The sequence below is a fragment of the Tamandua tetradactyla genome, chromosome 14 (assembly GCF_023851605.1).
Source record: "Tamandua tetradactyla isolate mTamTet1 chromosome 14, mTamTet1.pri, whole genome shotgun sequence".
In the NCBI taxonomy this organism is placed as follows: Eukaryota; Metazoa; Chordata; class Mammalia; order Pilosa; family Myrmecophagidae; genus Tamandua; species Tamandua tetradactyla.
Genome location: NC_135340.1, coordinates 84,115,504 through 84,129,627, shown reverse-complemented (window position 1 = coordinate 84,129,627; position 14,124 = coordinate 84,115,504). Strand labels below are relative to the sequence as shown.

At 46.9% G+C, this 14,124-nt stretch overlaps 1 long non-coding RNA gene across 1 annotated transcript; it reads left to right on the top strand.

Annotated features, from left to right (window-relative positions):
* The first annotated feature begins 2,147 nt into the window (after positions 1 to 2,147).
* On the top strand, positions 2,148 to 13,869 carry LOC143655210 (uncharacterized). The gene is made up of 3 exons (XR_013162109.1): positions 2,148 to 2,355; positions 4,457 to 4,542; positions 12,961 to 13,869. It is a non-coding gene; the product is annotated as an uncharacterized LOC143655210 (long non-coding RNA).
* Positions 13,870 to 14,124: the final 255 nt, after the last annotated feature.

Below are 14,124 nucleotides of genomic sequence, written 5' to 3'. Positions count from 1 at the left end.
GGGGTGGTGGCTCAGGAGCAGGGGTTTAGGGCTCATGCAGTGCCATGGGCTGGAGGGACAGTTAAGACAGAAACCCCAAGATGTGACCAGGCTGTTACAATATAGCAGGGATCAGCAAACTACGACCTGTGGGCTAAATCCAGCCGGCCACCAGCTTTTGTTAATACCATGTTATGGGAACATAGCTAGGCTCATCCATTTGTGATCATCCGCAGCTGCTTTCATGCTGCAACGGCAGAGCTGAGTGGTTGCAGCAGAGACCGAATGGCCTGCAAAGCCAGATATTTACTATCTGGCCCTTTACCGAAAAAGTTTGTCAGGCCCTGCATTTTAAGGAGGAAGCGCGTCTGTCTGGGAGAGTGAGGACAATGTGAGGGCGGGGATGGGCTGCTCAGGCCTGTGTCCCCAGTGCCGTGGCCCAGGTAGCTGGGTGAGCGAATGGGCGAATGCTATGCCAAGGCGGAAGCTGGTACTTTTACTGGTTCTCTGGATTTTGAGCAGTACGGAGGGTTCTAGGGGAAGGTGTTTGTTTTCCCGCATCTGCTCTTAATTGAGGCGTAGTGGTACAAGCCTGATTGGGAATAGCAGGTGCTGGGATGCGGTGAACATTAGGGAATAGTCACTTGGCGGGCTCCAGAGCTGCCAAAAAAGAAAGTGGGCCGATCAGCCAGATGCTCACTCATTACCACCCGCTCTTCCTCTGAAACGTTTTAAGGGAACATTTGTTTGTTGAGGAAACACAGCTGTTCCCAGGGAAATGGGTTTCCCTCCTTTGGGCAGAGGAGTGGGAGGAGGGAACTGCTGTGGACGGGGCAGTGGGCCTGTCTTGGCTGGGAGGGGGGAGGTAAAGACCCTCTGCCCAGGTACAGGGAGGGTCTGGGAGCACAGCACTGTGGAGATTGTGACGTTTTAGGGCGCCCAGCACAAGTTTCTCCACATTCAGGTGAAGGAGGGATTGATTATTAGCCCCAATTTTCAAAAAAGGAAGAAGAGGCCAAGAGAGGTGAAGTGACTCGGCCAAGACCACACAGCCAATTACTCAAACAGTGCTTTTTGTCCAGACACTGTCTCCCTCCTTTTCCTTCGGCTCAGCCTGGGGCGTGCCTCCTTTGGCTTTCAATCTTACCATCTCCATTTCCTAGTCTGTCTGTGTTTCTGCCTCTGCAGCTCATTTTTAATTCCCTATGTCTCTTTCTCTCCAATCCCTGTCCCTGGGCCCCTGTGCTTTCCACCTGATTTCCCCTGTCTCCTTCTCTGGCCTTCTCGGGGTGACATGTCAGCATCTGTGTTTGGCTCTTCCCGTCCATCCCCCTCCCTCTGCCTCTGACCCCTCCCCCGTGTCCCCCTCCCTCTCTTTTGGGCTCACTGCCATACATCTCAGTGTTGAGTGTGAGTTTTCTTATTTTGGGTTCGCTTGATTCTTGTCTTCTAATTCATTCTCTGTTCTCTCGCTAACTGGCATCTGTATTTCTGTGTGTGTGTGGTTTTTGGGGGGGAGGTGGGGGAACAGTATTTCTCAAATTGTGCGTTATGACCATTGGGGGACCATGTAATCAATTTACTGACTTGTGACGAACAATTAAAAAAAACTAGAATAGAATAGAAAATATTAGAACGTGTCCCAGGCACTACTGTTTTGTGAATTCTTTGCGTTATCCGTAAGAACGTGAGTACTGGGTTCCGATGTAAAATGTTTTTTACTATGGGGTTTGGTTGAAAACGTTTGAAAACCCCTGCGTGAAGATGCTTTGGCTACAAGGAGCAGAAAACCCTGACCCAACAGGCCCACTAAAAGGAATTTATTATCACCATTAAAAAAGTCCAGGGATGGGACAGCTCCAGGGCTGGTGAATCAGCCGCTGGAAAACGCCTTCAGGGAGACACGGATTTCCCTTTCTCCTTTGGCTCCGGCCAACCGCAGCCCGCCGGCTCCCTCCCCACGCCCTGCAGGGGGACCGCACAGCTGAGCCCATCTGCAAAGGTGCGAAGCTGTCTGTGCCCACGCATCCCTTTCAGCAGCAAGGCATTCCCTCCTCTCACATCTCATTGGTCAGGAGGGGGGGTCACATGTCCCTCCCTTAACCAATTGCTGGCAAAGGAGGCGAGGCTTACCCTGATTGGCTCAAACCAATCAGGGTGGAGTCCCTTCCCTGAACACCTGGCTGCACTGAGCTGGGTGATGCTGGAGGAACAGGGGTGCACCTCCCGGCCAGGGACTGTTCCTGGAGATTCATCAGGGAACAGATAAACATTCGTGCCCTGGAGAGCAGTTAGGTGACTTGCCCAAGGCCGCATGGAGCTCAGTGAAGGGTCCAGGCCCCAAACCAGGTCCCCTGGGTGCTCCCTAGTGATCAGGTGAGTGGTCTCCGAGGAAGGCCCTTGGGAGCAGGAGATCAGGGCAGGAATGCTTAGACGGGGAAAGGGGAGGCAGGAAGTGGGAGTTGGCTGGGATTCTGGGGTGGGAAAGGAGTAGGAGGGGCATGTTTTCTAGAGTCACCAGTGGGCCCCAGGGGTGGGGAGGAGAAAGTCAGGAAGGGAGGAGCCCAGAGAGGCCCGTGGGGCTGGCTCCACCCACCGCTGGGTGCTGTTTCTCAGGGCCCTTGTCCTTCCCGTAGGAAGCCACCTCCCTCTTCCCCCTTCCATCCCCAGCGCACCCACCTTCGGCAGTGCACTCCCACCAAAGGATCCCCATGGAGGCAGGAGGCAGGAGGCAGAAGGCAGGGGCTCCCTCTCGGTTCCAGCCAGCCCAGAGTGGCCTCTCCACTCTGTGAGCAGCAGAGGAGGAGAGCACGGTGGGGAAGGGCCGCTGTCCCCCATGAAGAAGGGGCATGACACGACCGGGGCCACATGTGCCTGGGAGGGACCCCAGAGGGGGCTTCACATTTCTTACCAGGGGGAAGAAGCAGCCGCCTGCTCAGGGTCACTCTGGAGGCTCAGGAAGACCGACTGCTTCTCACAAGGAACGCTGCCCTCTGTGTAGAGCGGATGGGAGTGGGGTGCAGGCGCAGTAACACCCAGTGGTTAAAGCCTGTGTTCTGGAGTCAGGGACCCTGGGTTCAAATGCCCCCTTTGCTACTTCCTAGCTATGTATCTTTGAGAAAAGGACTTAACTGCTTCATGCCTCAGTTTCCCCATTTGCACCATGGGGATGAGGAGGAGGTGGCATTCCTGAGGAAGGACAAAGGCTTAGATAACTAGCCCATAAGGGCAGCCCCAAGCCCCATGGGGGGAGTGGGCTGGGTGGTGGAGACAGCCCCACAGGCCTCTTTGGGCTCCTCCCTCTCTGGCTTCCTTGCCCGCACACCACCTGCTGCCCACTGGTGCCACCGTCATAGGACTGCTGCTCTTAGTAAATGAGCTCAACAGGTGTAGCACTCGGCGCACTGTGACATTCATTACATGTCTGTGACGGTTGTGAGGATTGTGAAAAGCCAGAATCTTCCAAAGATGCTTTGGTGGGTAGTGAGTGCCCCATTGCTAGAGGTGTGAAAGCAGAGGCTGGTGAGAAGGCTATGGCAGGAACTCAAGTTTAAATGGGGAGGTGGACCAAATGGCTTTTGGAATCTTGCCCAGATGTAAGTTTCTGTGATTTCTCCATGAAGACCCCTACCCTCAGCTCTCAGAGCACCTCCCCCCTCCTCACCACTCCCCACCACTACAGCAGGCACAGACCCTCCTGCATTTTCCACTAGGTACTTGGCTTCCTCCCTTCAGGTCTCTTTTCATCTTCTTCCTATCAGGATTGTGAGTTCCTCCAGGCTGGGAACCAGACCTTCTACTATTTCGTGGCTTCTACCACTGAAGGGTTTCTTTGTGGACGAAACAGCCACAAAGAAAGAAACAGCCTTTTCTTTCTTCCCAGCACGAAGGGCAGCAGGCCGCTACTGGGTCCTCACTTCTCTGGGTCCATCTTACAGTTTCTGCTAGATGGTTCTTTTCTTGGGGGTACTGATAGTTGAAGACCACAGGAAGAAGGAGGAGAGTTGTGGAGCTGAATATAACACGGTTACTGACAAAACAAATAAAAAAAAAACTGCTGTGGCTACCCCCCAGCTGTGCCCACCGCCCCCCCATGCCTGACCCTGAGGCCACCAGGAGATGTCAGACCCTTCCTCCCCGAGGACGACCTCGCAGCCCCCGGGGATGCGACTGTTTAATTAGAACACCTTCAGTCGGAAATGCTCATCCATTTATGGGGAAAACAGCGATAGGCTTTTAAGGACATGCCATAAGTTTTACAGTTATTGGATTTTTCAACTTGTTTACAAAAGCAATATTGTTAAATGGCCAACGGCCAGGCCCAGTTGTTTTTCCTCCTGTGCCTTCTGACGACAGGAAAGCATATTATCTCCCCCAGCCGGCTCCCGGGAGGTGTGTGGAACTGCACTCCATTTTGCTATCTGTTTAATTATGCATTCAGCTCAGCTTACTAAAGCTCCTTCTCGTTTGCTCACAGCCTGATCTGTTCTGGAATGCAGCAAAGAGCTCCTTTCCCACTCCTCTACCCCCCTGCGCAGCTCCTGTAAGCAGCTTCCCTCCAAGGTAATGCTGACCCTCTAAAACCCCATCCTTTTGGTACAATGCATCTAAATGTGCAGTAGGCTGACCTGAGTGACCTTGACCCATCTGTGCACCCCTGGGCTCCTCTTTGCTGATAGTAAAAAGGTTGTTTTGGAAGAGTGGTTTCCAGGCTGGGCTCTTGGGCATCAGAAGCCCTACAGAGATTTTAAAAATACAGCTTGCTGGGGCGGGGCATGGTGGCTCAGCAGGCAAGAACGCTTGCCTGCCATGCCAGAGAACCCGGGTTCGATTCCCGGTCCCTGCCCATGTTTTTTTTAAAAAAAAAAAAATACAGCTTGCTGGCCTCACCCTTTGAGATTGTGATTGAGAGGGCCTGGGTTCTCAAGTCTAGATTTTTAAAAGCTCCCTAGGTGATTCTGATACCTAGCAGCTGGGTTTGGACCCCCTGAATTTGATCATCTCTGACTGCCCTTGACCCTGAAGTTGCACGATACTTTCTTCTGGTGGAGGGAAAGAGTAGGAGACCAGACTTTCCTTCCATTCTTCAAATGAGTACGAGGTAGGAAGTCCTCACCCGCTTAGCTGGCTGAGCTTAAGTCAGTTGTACCTGGTGAAATGTTGCCTCAGGAAATGTCCAAGTGTACGGGACTCCAGAATCATCAGGAGTAAACTGTGGGGTGGATGTGAACTGATGCCAGGGTTTTTTCATTGAACCTATCATGGAGCATCTGCACTGGTTGAGAAGAGTGTCTGGGAGCCTGGGGAAACGTGCCCCACCCACCTCTCATTGGCACAGTGCTTCCAGATGAAGGGGACTTGACAGTGGCTTCGCTCCCACTCCAGCTTGGCTGAGGGATGTGGAGAGGAGGACAGGGGAGAAGATAGTTCCCGTGAGAGCCCCTGCTCCTAACAGCCCAGATCTGTCTCTGGAGGAGGAGGCCAGGGGAGAGGGGCCAGGAGCTCCTGCATTCGAATTTCCCTACACCTCCCCATACAGTCGTTGGAGCGATGACAATAATCCAGGCTTCCATATGGCACTTTACAGTCTACAACACACATGTACACCCATTATCTCAGAATACCCTGTGATGGAGCCAGGAGCTGAAAAATGGGCAACCTCGTTTGGCGGTGCAACTTCAGGGTCAAGGGCAGTCAGAGATGATCAAATTCAGGGGGCTCCAAACCCAGCTGCTAGGTATCAGAATCACCTAGGGAGCTTTTAAAAATCTAGACTTGAGAACCCAGGCCCTCTCAATCACAATCTCAAAGGGTGAGGCCAGCAAGCTGTTTTTTTTTTTTTTTTTTTAACATGGGCTGGGGGCGGGCAAGATGGGATTGATTGGCTTGAAGAAGGTCACAAGCTGTGAGTGGTGGAGCCAGAACTTGCGCTCAGACCTAAGTCCACAGGCCAGGGCCCTCCCTCTTTATTCTAATGCACTCACTCATGAGGGGTGAGGTGCAGAGGCTTTCAGCCTTCTCAAGGTGCTTCTACATGCATGATTCCATCTGAATAACTGAGGTGAGCAGGGAGGTTTTACATACCCCATTGATAATTGAGGAAACCAGGGCTCAAAGAGGTTAAAACAACTGCACAGCCATATTCCTAGAAAATGGAAAGCTATAAGAAGAAGGAGGTAAAGCTGGGCCCAAGGGTGGGGAGTAGAAAGAACACAAAGTTTGGAATTAGACTATGGCTCTTACAAAATGTGACCTGGGCAAGGTACTTAAATTGTATGAGTTTCTGTTTCATCATCTATGTGAATAGATTTTTTTAAGTTAATAATCAATTTCATATCAAATATAAGAATGACTAAGTATCAAATATTTTATTTAACCCAATTAACGAGGAAAACAGTAGAGTGTTAAAAACCTATACAAAGGCGAATGAAAGCACACACACATATTATATATAGACAATCTGAGGTTGATTTACAAATAGTATTAAAACTGATCAATATTTACAAGGTAATAATCAATTGCATTCCACAGCTCAACAATAACAACAAAAAGCAAACATCCCAATTAAAAAAATGAGCAAAAGACTTGAATAGACATCTCCCCAAAGAGGAGACACATGGCCACAAAGCATATGAAAAGATGCTCAACATCATTAGCCACTAGGGAAATGCAAGCCACAATGAGATACCATTTGACACCCACTAGAATGGCTACTATTTGAAAAACAGAAAATTACAAGTATTGGTGAGGACATGGAGAAATAGGAACACACGTTCATTGTTGGTTGGGATTGTAAAATGGTGCAGCCACTGTGGAAAACAGTTTGGTGTTTCCTGAGGGAGTTAGGTATAGAATTACCATATGGCCCAGGAATCTTAATTCTCGGTATATTCCCAAAAGAATTGACACAGGGATTTCACCAGATATTTTCACCGACGCTTATAGTGGCGTTGTTCACAATTACCAAAAGATGGAAGCAACCCAAAATGTCTATCAATCAATGAATGGATAAACAAAATGTATATTCCCACCGTGGAACATTGTTCAACCATAAAGAGGAATTAAGTTCTGATACATGTAACAGCATGAGGAACCTTGAAGATACCATGTTGAGTGAAATAAGCCAGACACTAAAGGGCAAATACTATATGATCTTATGGATGTGAAAAAATTTGAGTAAATTCATAGAGTCATAAAGTAGAATACAGATTACCAGGGGCTGGGGGGTGGGGGGTAAGGAATGGGCGGTTAATGCTTAATTGGTACAGGGTTTCTTTTTGGGGTCATGGAAAAGTTTTAGTAATGGACGGCAAGCAAACTCACTGCCCTCCCCCTGTCTAAGTGGGACATGACTCCCAGGGGTGTGGACCTTCCTGGCAAGGTGGGACAGAAATCCTAGAATGAGCTGGGACTCAGCATCAAGGGATTGAGAAAACCTTCTCAACCGAAAGGGGGAAGAGAGAAATGAGACAAAGGGTCAGTGGCTGAGAGGTTTCAAACAGTGTCTAGAGGTTATCCTGGAGGTTATTCTTAAGCATTATATAGATATCCCTTTTTCAGTTTAAGGTGTATTGGAGAGGCTAGAGGAAAGTGCCTGAAACGGTAGAGCTGTGTTCCAGTAGCCTTGTTTCTTGAAGATGATTGTATAATGATATAGCTTTCACAACATGACCGTGTGATTGTGAAAACCTTGTGTCTGATGCTCCTTTTATCTTTAGTATGGATAGATAAGTAAAAAATATGGATTAAAAATAAATAATTAATAGGGGGAACAAATGTTAAAATAAATTGAGTAGATTGAAATGCTAGTAATCAATGAAAGGGAGGGTAAGGGGTATAGAAAAAAATGGACAGAACAAAGATTAAAATATATTGGATAGATGGAGATACTAGTGGTCCATGAGAGGGAGGGGTAAGGGGTATGGTATGTGTGAGTTTTTTCTTTTTATTTCTTTTTCTGGAGTGATGCAAATGTTCTAAAAAATGATCATAGTGATGAATATACAACTATGTGATGATATTGTGAGCCGTGGATTGTAACCATGTATGGAATGTTCATATGTTAAGAATGTTCATGTTTGTGTGTTGTTTTGTTTGGTCAATAAAAATTTAAATAAAAAGAACATCACTCAAAAAAACCCGAAAGTTTTGTAATGGATGGTGGTGATGTAGCGTTATGACCATAATCACCAGTACTGAATTATATATTTGAATGTATTTAAATTCAAATATATGTTTAAAGGAGGAATTTCAGGCTGTTTATATGTTACTACAATAAAAATAAAAAACAAACAAACATAGAACCGTACAACACAGTGAACCCTAATGTAACCATGGACTATAGCTAATAGTACAGTTATAATCATATTCTTTCATCAATTGTAACAAAGGTAGCACACTAATGCAAGGTGTTAATAATGGGGGGCCAATATGGGAGCTCTACATTTTTTGCATGCTTTTTCTGGAAACTCATAACTTGTCTAGTAAAAAAATTATATTAAAAGCAAAAAACAACAAAAATAATAACTAATTGCATGCCAACAGACAAAATTTATTTGCATTTCTATGGACAAGCATTATTTGCATTCCTATCAGTTTTCTAAGATAGAATTGTAAAGTAGTTCAAAGCTAACGAAAGGCACAGATACCCCAGAAAAGGTGCGTTATTCAAGAAATCCGGTGGTTTTTCCTAACATTGTGAAATGGAGCTGGTCCAAAGTGTTGTTGTGAGGATTAAATGAGATGGCATGTGTTTATGTTTATAATATTTATTGCCTGGCATGAAATGGAAACCCAGTAAAAGTCCCCTTCCCTTGTCCTTGTCCTTGGGGGGAAAGTGAGGTGAGTAGAATGCAGGGAAGGGATTTGGCAAATATGCAACTTAGGTGCAAATCAGCACCTAACTTTTGCAGCGGGGCCTCTGCTTTTCCTTGTGTTCTCACACAGACTGATTTCATCGTCTCCCAGGGAGTCCATGGAGATGCAGGCCCATCTCCAGGCCTTTATCAAGTCCTTCTCCTATCTGCTGGGTCCTTGCCCCTCTTGATAGCTTGACTGAATCCTTTCCCTCTTAAGACCCTGGTCGTAGGGCTCCTCTTCCAGGATGGCTTCCCTGATTGCCTGAGGTGATGAGCTCCTCCACTCCCCAAAACCTGGTACAGAGCAAAGGGATTAGGCTTTGGTGTCACTAGACCTTGGACCTGGTCCTGGCCCTACCTCATCCTTGGGCAAGCTATTTCCCTGCTCTGGGTCCTGGTTTACCTTCAGTAAAAATGAGTGGCTGGACCAGATGACCTTAAAGTTATCTTTTGCCCCATAAACTTTAGTTTTCCAATGACTTACATGCTAGCAAGGAGAACTGTGGATTTTCTGAAACCAGTTCATCGCACAGTTTTACATGGACTTTGGAACCAGAGAGGTTGAGGTTTGAATCCCATCCCCATCTCTTCCTATTTGCCTGACCTCAGGTAAGTTACTTAATATCTCTGAAACTACACTGCTTTTCTATCAGAGATGATAGCAGGCCCCAAAGAATTACCATGAGGATGAACACGGATAATATATTTACACGCTTAACACATAGTTAACGTCAGTTTCCATCCTCTTTTCTCCTCTGCCCATGGGCCCCCCCTGCCTCTGTGGGTTGCCGCCCGTGGTCAGTCTGCTGGGCAGTGACCAAACCTTCACAGCTTCCCCTCTGTGCCGTATAACCTGGGAATGATTGCACTTGACTCCTGCTCTCAAGGAGGTTTCTGTCTTGCCACGATCTGAACTGTGGACATGGCTAAGTCCAGGGGAGAGAGAATGCTGTCCTTAAGACAGGAGGAGGCAAGGGGCTAGAAAGAGGTCACACGGGAAAGGCTCGCTTTTGCTGCAGTGCAAGGAGAGGCTTCTAGGAGGAGGTGATCCTTGAAGACTTAGACTCAGGAAGGTTTTTATTTTTTTTAATAACTTTTTAAATTGTATAATATATATAAAGCAAAGTAAGAAAAAAGTAGTTTTCAAAGCGCTCTGCAATAAGTAGTTATAGGACAAAACCCAGAGTTTGTTATGGGCTACTATACCATCCTCTCAGATTTTTCCTTCTCGCCGCTCTAGGATATAGGAGGCTAAAAGGAATAAATATTTTTTGATCATCACATCGACTTTTTTTTCCCTTTGTGAAAAATAATATACATACATAAAGTAATAAATTTCAAAGCACAGCACAACAATTAGTTGTAGAACAGAGTTCAGAGTTTGGTATGGGTTACAAATCCACAATTTTAGGTTTTTACTTCTAGCTGCTCTTAGATATTGGAGATTAAAAGAAATATCAATTTAGTGATTCAGCAATCATATTTATTTGTAAAGCCCTACCTTTTCTGTATAATTCCATCAACTTTGATCTTTCCATCTCACTCTTTAGGGGTATTTGGGCTATGCCCATTCTAACTTTTTCACGTTGGAAGGGGCTGTCAATAATATGGGGTAGGGAGATGGAACTAGCTGATGTTCTAGAGAGACTGGGCTAGGTTTCAGGACTTATCTGGTCCAGGGACCCATCTGGAGGTTGTAGGTTTCTGGAAAGTTACCCTAGTGCATGGAACCTTTGTAGAATCTTATATATTGCCCTAGCTGTTCTTTCAGATTGGCTGGAATGGTTTTGGTTGGGGTTTGGCAAGTTATGGTAGGTAGCAATGTCTAACTGAAGCTGGCATAAGAGTGACCTCCAGAGTAGCCTCTTGACTCTATTTGAACTCTCTCAGCCACGGAAACCTTATTTGTTACACTTCTTTCCCCCCATTTGGTCAGGATGGAATTGTTGATCCCATGATGCCAGGGACAGACTCATCGCTGGGAGTCATCTCCCACGCCGCCAGGGAGACTTTCACCCCTGGTTGTTCAGGAAGGTTCTGTGCAGGCTGAGGGGACCACTTCAACAACCAAGAGAGTCGGGATCTGGAAGGCAGAGAGTATGCTGGGGAAAGTGCTTGTTCATTCCGGCAAGGGAACTGTGGAAGAAGGGTCTGGAACGAGAGAGGAGGCTTTGACTGTCTAGTGCTAGTAGTGACAAAGGAGTTTGGACCCTGCTGGAGGAGGGGGCCATGGGATTCATCTCCTCACCAATGGGGAGATGCACCTGCCCCACTTCGTATCCTCTTCAAGGACCAGCACAGGCCTTCCTAAATAAATATACATTTCTTGTTTTCTAAAACTGTGCTTCTCAAACCTTATAATGCACATGAATCCTTGGGGATCTTGTTTAAGATTTTCTTGGGGAAATTTGGATTAAATACAGCTGGCATTGGGCCTGAGCCTGCATTTCTAACCAGCTCCCAGGTGAGGCTGATGCTACTGGTTCCTAGGCTATTTTTTTTAAATATATTTTTATTGATAAACCCTATACAAACATTCTATACATGGTGTACAATCATTGGCTCACAATGTCAACACATAGTTGTGTATTCATAACCACTATCATTTTTTAGAACATTTGATCACTCCAGAAAAAGAAATACAAAGAAAAAAGAAAAAATTCATACATACCATACCCTTTACCTCTCCCTCTCATTGACCACTAGTATTTCCATCAACCCAGTTTATTTTAACCTTTGTCCCCCCTATTATCTGCTTACTTTTTATCTATATTTTTTACTCATCTGTCCATACCCTAGATAAAAGAAGCATCAGACACAAGGTTTTTACAATCACACAGTCACATTGTAAAAGTTATATTGTTATACAGTCATCTTCAAGAATTGAGGCTACTGGAACACAGCTCAACAGTTTCAGGTACTTCCCTCCAGCCACTCCAATATACCATAAACTAAAAAGGGATAGCTATAGAATACATGAGAATAACCTCCAGGATAACCTCTCCACTCTATTTGAAATCTGTCAGCCCCTGAAACTTTATTTTGTCTCATTTCTCTCTTCCCCCTTTTGGTCAAGAAGGCTTTCTCAATTCCGTGATGCCAGGACCCAGTTCAACGTAGGAGCTCTGTCCCATATTGCCAGGTAGAGGTACAGCCCTGGGGGTCATGTCCCATATAGGAGGGAGGGCAGTGAGTTCACCTGCCAAGTTGACTTAGAGAGAGAGGCCACATCTGAGCAACAAAAGCGGTTCTCTGGGTGTGACTCTTAGGCCTAATTTTAAGTAGGCTTAGCCTATTCTTTGCAGGAATAAGTTTCATAGGGACGGACCGCAAGATTGAGGGTTGGCTTATTCTTACTGCTTGCGAGAATATCAGAAATTCACCAAATGGGGAAGTTGAATATTTTCTCCTTTCTCCCCACTCCTCCAAGGGAAACTTGCAAATACTTTATTCACTGCCCAAATTACTCTGGGATATATCGGGGCATCATACTAAGGTGGACAAACCAACAATGTCTCATGCCCTATTCAAAATTCCATCTACTTATGATGTTCAACTAAACTGACCATACAAGTTAAATTAGGAAATGCACTACCCAAATATAAATTTTGCACCAACTAAACATCTCCCCCTTTGGTCTCACCCAGAAGTTGAAGTTCTAAAATATGGACAATATCACCCTTCACCCTGTGTTGTGATTTACCTTAGTCCCATCCAGATCAGCTTCCTTCATATCTCTACTTGAAGTCAGATCCCTTTTCCAACTTTTTAAACAGTTCCTGTATGGGGTACTGCTGACTTTCATAGCTTCAGAGCCCTAATCTGAGTCTCAGGTGTCACATAAAAATCCCGAAGTTTCTGGGAATGACCAGGTTATAAACAAGCAGCTCAGTATCTCAGAATTTAGAACTAACAGTTGCGCTTTGAGTAATGATGGTTGGATCGAGCACACCCACTGGGTACCCTCAGGATCAATGCCAGACTGTGCACGCCCAAGCTGCTCAGGACTCAGTCCCCAGGGCACAGTCCCACTGGGCTACACCTTCCAAGCACTGTAAATGCTACAGGTCTTGCCTTACAGCCAGCCACGCACACCCTAACTTACAGGTTTCACTCCCTCTAGGCTCTAAGAGGTGAGAAGGGGAGCCATCACACTAAACCCTCCGGGGACACTCATGGTGGAGGATGCCATTCCGCTAAGCCTGGAAGGATGCCAGCAGGTGACAGGAGCCATCCCCCAGACCTGCTCGGACCAGGGTATTCATGGGTGACAACAGCCTATTGCCCGTGACTTCCAGATCACAGTCTTGAATTCTAACTGGGGCTCTGAGTGCCTCAATGCAAAGAAGTGAACCTAATGTCAGGGTTGGCTTTACATGCCCGTGGATCAGGGATCAGACCCAGAGCAGAGGTTCTCACACTTGGGCGGGGGTGGGGGGATTTTGCCCCCAGGTGACATTTAGTAATGTCAGGAGATATTTTTGTCATCACAGTTGGGAGTGGGGGACAGTGCTGCTGGCATCTAGGGGGTAAAGGCCAGGGAAGCTGCTAAACATCTTGCAGTGCAAAGGACAGCCCCACAAGAAAGAGTTTCCGGCCCTAAATGTCAGCAGTGCCAAGGGGAAACACCTCCTGCAGTGGGCAAACCAGGGAGCAGTACTTCCAGGAGGTGTGGGTGGGGTGCTGAGAGCGCCTGCCACGGAAACCAAGCCCCAAAGCAGGTGAAGCCACTTTGCCTGGGTCACCCCAAGAGTTAGCACCATAGCCTGAAAAGCAATCAACAGTTCTTTCTCCACACGCCCCTCACAGTCCCCCAGCCCCCTGTTAGGTCTCAAAATGCCCCCACCTCCCCACAGGGAGTGATAAGAACAGTCTGACGGGGGTGACTGCTTTTGCAAACAACTGGTTTTGCAAAAAATGGTTCAACTCTGCTAGACTTGGAGTCCTTCACTGAGAGAGACTCTGAGTCCTTTTCCCAGCCCTGCATTTGTGGAGACATTCCTACCCAAGAATTAATTTAAGAAAAATTTAAATGCTAACAAATAAATAAAGGCAAGCAACAGTGCGCTAGTAATAAGACACCTTTGGATGTTCATTATGCAGGATTTCCGGACAGTTAAATTGGTTAATGCATTTCCCTTTGGTTTGCGGATCCATCTCTGTGGCTGTGGGCTGGCGGCGCCAGCATGCCCTGTCATACATTACAGCTTAAATGCCTCGGCGACACCGCCAGCCCTGCCAGGTAAAGGCTCCGCTCACAGGCAGGAAAAGGGAGAAAATGGGTGCC